This window comes from Argopecten irradians, chromosome 11 (assembly GCF_041381155.1).
Source record: "Argopecten irradians isolate NY chromosome 11, Ai_NY, whole genome shotgun sequence".
Classification (NCBI taxonomy): domain Eukaryota; kingdom Metazoa; phylum Mollusca; class Bivalvia; order Pectinida; family Pectinidae; genus Argopecten; species Argopecten irradians.
In genome coordinates, this window is record NC_091144.1 from 11,025,829 (window position 1) to 11,031,921 (window position 6,093).

Consider the following 6,093-nt stretch of genomic DNA (forward strand, 5'->3'; position numbering starts at 1 on the left):
CTGTTAGTTTAATTAAGATGTTAAACTCTAAACGGTGTTACATGATAAATAAAGATAAAATTATATGTATGTTTACTTAAAACCTTTTAAAAGGAGATTGTTGGTAACTATGTATACCGCCTTTGTATATTACAGAATTATCTCCCTTGAAGGTACCATAGCTATCAATGGTGACATCTTTACTTTGTATGTCAAAATTTTGTCATTTTCCCTGAAAAATATGATACTCTGATGAAAACATGACGTAATAGTCAGTATACCTATCCGCACACAAGGGCAGATAACTCTGTAATGTGCAAACATACAGAATACCTTCATTATTTCTAATTATTTTCCTCAATTTGACAGTTTGATGACAAATTATAACACAATGCTGAAGTACATTAGGCCTGAATTATTCCGCTTCCTGTGGTAGGTCTACATTACATATCGCACGTGTTACTCTGATGTTAATTCAAGTTGACCAACTAAAAAATAACTATGTAACAAATATCTATTAAAATGAGCCATGTCTACGATTACTAGATAATATATATTTGACCTGAGAGATTAAAGTTCAATAAACTGGTATCTGGTGTCTCAACTTTAAAAAAAAATAATGAAGAAAAAAAAAATACAATATTTTTTAGATTTACTGTGTACCAGACGTTGCATTCCTTTACAATAGATATTGTATAAATGTGATAGGAACATTGTATTGAGAGGTATAACGTTTGTTAGTATTATGTAAGGCCCTAATCAAGCCTTCTCAATTAAACAGGCCTATCATGATTAACATCAGATCAGATAATCCTGATAATCCTGTATCCATTATTACTGCACCAGCTCGTAACACACAAAATCTGGACACGTGCCGAGGTCCCGTCAAAAGGGTGAGAAAAAATATATCCCGCTCAATTAGTGATTTACACCATTTTATGTGTGAGGACAATTGCTTCCAATAAAAAAAGGCAGTTAATATCAACTTTGTACAACCTTTTTAGAAATTATACCCCATTGTCAATAGGGATACCACCTACACAATTAGTTAGCTTTATCTATACCTCTCAGGTAAGAATTTTCATCTTTTAACAAATTCAAATACTATCATATATTACATGTAGCATATTATCAATATATTATATATAACTGTATTATATACAGAAAACATGATGAATAATCTTCATCTTTATTCACACACAGGCCAAGACACAAAGGATATTGCCAATACATACTTATTTATAAATTTTGAAAACCAAAACAATGTCACCTAAAGGTCCGAGTAGAAGTGGTCTTTATAGTGGGATGGTCTTAACGGGATTGACCAAAATTCAGTTATGATGACCAATGAAGAACAGTCTGACAGTAGAGCATATGTGTTTATTCTGAAACAACATTCATTTTTCACTGAATTTAATAATTGGATATGATATTCATTCATTGTTTTCTGTGAAACAGTAAACTCATAGATCCCATCCTTTTTACATTTTAAAAGTTTAATATCAAATTTGTTTTATGTGCGTAAAATTTCAACCTAACAGGGCTTTTCTTACCTGTAGACCAGGAAAAACAATAGAACTCGGTATGCAGATAATTAACATAGGTACAAACAGATTAATTGCTCGTTAAGACACACCTGAACCATGCTAATTGGGTGTCAGGTAAAACAACAGGCTGGTAACAATGATTACAGTATATAGAGGGTTAGGTTGCCAATCGGGGCAAAGGGTCATAAAATGTACTCAACAAAATTGCAACATCACTGTTTAAAATTGCTGACCAAATTATCATAATTTTTCAAAAAAGTAATTATCTTCTAATTAGAGATCAAATTGATATAATGATTTATTTGCATACTTTTATCACATCAATTAGTTATTACAATTTTCAAAAATATTTGTTGACCAAGTCTATAGCTTTTTATGTGTTTATGAAACTTATAACTATTATTTCCAAGGAATTAATAAATGGCTAAAGATATATCTGCTTTAGTTATACATTTTATATATTGTTTAACTAAACCCATACCTTTTTACATGTACAGTATTTTGTTATGGATAAAAAGGAGGTAATTAAAATTATTGTCTTTATCCATGATGTTTTATCTTTCAGCACATTCAGCTGTAGTTGTTCTATTTCCTACAATTATCATAAATGAATTGTCACAAGTTTATCAAGGTGAGACAGCTGTGACACATGTAGAAATTAGGTCACTGTAACTTGCATAGTGAACTTTGGTTAAATACTGTACCATACCAAAAGGTTTTGTTTTTTATTCTTAAATACAGTTCAGGGGAAATAAACTGACCAAATATAGGCCTACAAAGACTTCATTTGAAGCTAACAGAGATTAATGCCCAACGCCCAACTTCAAAACCATATACACTTTATTGTTATTTGATGTAAAACAAAGGACCAAACTTCCTGTCTCATCTGTTATTAGACACCGAGCCTTCAGTTTTGCTATAACATAGTCCAGGGATGGATATTACAACACTGATAGCAACCCCTGGAAAATTGAGGATGTCTTGAAAAACTTACTTCATATGAATTCCATGGGGGAAATTTATAAAATGTAGCACAAAATATTTCTTTAAATTAGCTACCGAATATTTTATCTTATGTTTTTATAAAACTTGTCAAAAGAGCTGAAATACTCAGGATTGTTAAAAGTTTGATTCTGCAAATTTTCATGTAGATGATCAGATACTGACAGTTTATTTCATTTTTTTTTTTTTTTTTTTTTTGCATTTTAAGCTTTTGTAGCAGAACTGGACTGGGTTCATAACTGGTAACCAAGTACATGTAGCTTAATCGGTAGAGGATCTGGCTACTCTTCGGCGCAGGTTCGAATCCCAGTATAGCCGCTACATTATCTCCTGTTACACTTTTATTTTCATTTGATTACTTGGTATGGTTTCTTTAGTTGTCCTTTGACAGCCAGGGCCAACTTAAAATGTAAGTCAAAACTTAAGTTTTTATTCTTATGTAACTTATATGAAAACAAAATTAAGTCTGTTTATATTTGTTTACTGCGCTTGTTTCGAGAAATCAGGGCCAGGATAGTTTTAGGATGTGCCAGGTTGAGATGGTGAAGTCAAGGAAAGTTGGAGTATCCAGAGAAAAACCACCGACCAGTGGTCTGTACCTGGCGACATGTGATTCAAACTTGTGATCCAGAGATGGAGGTCTTGTGGTAATATGTCAGGACATCTTAGGCAATCGCTACCATAGCCAGCTGGCTTTATTGCTTAACTAGTCTACTCTTAATAGATATCAAATACACTGCCCAAGTTAACTGCCCTAGAACTTTATTAAAAACAATACTATCAAATTTCAGAAAATATCTCTGTTTTCATTCACAATATTTGAATAAAATATCTGTTGATTTTTAAGACTTATCTTTGAAACTGGACACTGGAAACTTCTCAGCTATGTAATTTACAAGTCAGACCTTTTATAATTATGAAATCTTTGGCACCATGTATAATGATGACAAGTTATTTTTTGCGTACAATAAGAACATAATAAGTATTGAATTCTCTAACACAATTCGTGATGTGATACGATCAGTTATAGGCATTAGACTGAGCCACTTCCTCTAAAAATCACCGAAATTGTTTTGTTCGGGCCTATGGTGATGTAACAAAGGAATCTATTGGCTGGATTGACAGGTCATCTAATTCCGATAGACGGCATAACTCAATAAACAGATCATAAACTTTTGGCCGTAGATTGTAATTAAACTGTTCGTGTCCGATTGTGATATGATTAATATAATAAATCAATAAAAAATATCAATTCTTTATTATTTCTTTATCTTATCGATCGCCTGATCGCGTCTGTCTGCTCAACATATCATGATCAAGGAAGATAACTCATGGAAAAAGGTAGCGACTCCATTTTAATCGAGCTCTCTGTTTTGTGGAATTGACTGTCTGCTGTATAAGCGTGACATCAAAAGACAGACAATTGCTATCTGTATAGTTCACGCCTCTTTAACTTTATCATGTCACGTCCATAATACCCAGTTACAATAACGCCTCTGGTCACGGGCCAAAATCGCCGTAAAGAAATACCACAATTGTATTGTACAAAATGACATGGGAAAAACTCTGTTTAATGTTGAGTTCACAAAACCCTTAAAAAACTTCAAAAAGTCTTTAAATCTTTTTTAAGGTAAAATTTTTATTTTTGTCAATCAAGCTGGTTCCAATGTGTCTGTGAGATTTATTTTGGAGCTACAGATGATCATATCACCATTATCTGTACACCTGTATTGTTATATAAAGGTGTAGGAAAGTTCGTTAAGGACGGTCTAGGTGTATCAAGTACAGACAACTCAGTCAAATATCATACCCTCCATTGAGGGGAGGGGAGAGTCTGTCAAAACTGACTGTTCAACTTTCTGGTGTCTGCTGATACAGCTGTTAACATTACATTTAATGTCTACAGGTGCGAGGATTCAGAGTTGGAATACATTCTCAAACTGTATCTAAGGTTTGGTTATGAATGATGGTTGCTTGAACTTCCCTGTAAATAGACAATTTTCTGATCTGTCTACCTAACATTCTGGAAAGATTGGTTTTCCCTACAATGCAAATGTTTTTAAAACTTCCTCTTCTACACATAGTAGTCCTCTTCTACATAGTAGTCATCTTTTCTTCGATCTTCAGCCAAGCCAGACCAGTTGCTCGATGTCCTAGTAAATCATCAAAAGCATCTGTAAGCCAGTCAGATATATTCCACATCATACAAAGTACAAAGACAAAGAGTAGTAAGTCTCCTACAACTTCTCTGTGGAAAGGTCAATAGGTTAATGTCAGTTAGATCATATGGAATCTGGTGAACTCTTGAAAAAAAGTCAAGGTCATTCAGATATATTCTGATCAACTCTTGAAAGGAACAAGAGCTGTTGGAGAACAGCAAAGCTCGCCTATTCAGAAGAAGTTGATGTTCAAGTATTTACTATTTAAACATGGAAATATGACAAATTAACAGACTCAAAAAACCCCTAAAGGACCCCAAATTGGTTGTATTATCACGTTCAGCATCCATACACATTAGGAAGATAAAATCATAAGCATTTATGATGACTTATGCTTAAACAATTGACAAAATAGAAACTTGCTCAAAAATTTAACATGGAAATATCACAAATTAACAGACTCAAAAAAAACCTAAAGGACCCCAAATTGGTTGTATTATCACGTTCAGCATCCATACACATTAGGAAGATAAAATCATAAATATTTATGATGACTTAAGCTTAAACAATAGACAAAATAGAAACTTGCTCAAAAACTTTAACATGGAAATATGACAAATTAACAGACTCAAAAAAAACCTAAAGGGCCCCAAATTGGTTGTATTATCACGTTCAGCATCCATACACATTAGGAAAATAAAATCATAAACATTTATGATGACTTAAGCTTAAACAATTAACGAAACAGAAACTTGCTCAAAAACTTACACATGAAATGGGACGCCAACGCTGACGCCGACGCCGGGGTGACAACATTAGCTCCCCCTATTCTTCGAATAGGGGAGCTAAAAAAGGTCAAGGTCAGCCAAATGCAGAAATCCCATGTTAAATAGGCCAAGGTCAGCCAGTGAGTGAACTTTGGAGCCTTTGATGAATGTTGTTTCAAATGATTAATTTGAACATAATTTGACCTGTGTAAAAAGTCAACTTGGTTATGAAAATAATTCTTTTCTTGGTCTCTTGGGTGGTCTTTATAGACTGGTTTGACTGGTGTATAATTTGGGTGGTCATTATAGACAGGTTTGACTGTTGTATATCTTGGGTGGTCATTATAGACAGGTTTGACTGTTGTATATCTTGGGTGGCCTTTATAGACAGGTTTGACTGTTGTATATCTTGGGTGGCCTTTATAGACAGGTTTGACTATTGTGTATTTTGGGTGGCCTTTATAGACAAGTTTGACTGTTGTATATCTTGGGTGGCCTTTATAGACAGGTTTAACTGTTGTATATCTTGGATGGCCTTTATAGACTGGTTTGACTGGTGTATAATTTGGGTGGTCATTATAGACAGGTTTGACTGTTGTATATCTTGGGTGGCCTTTATAGACAGGTTTGACTATTGTG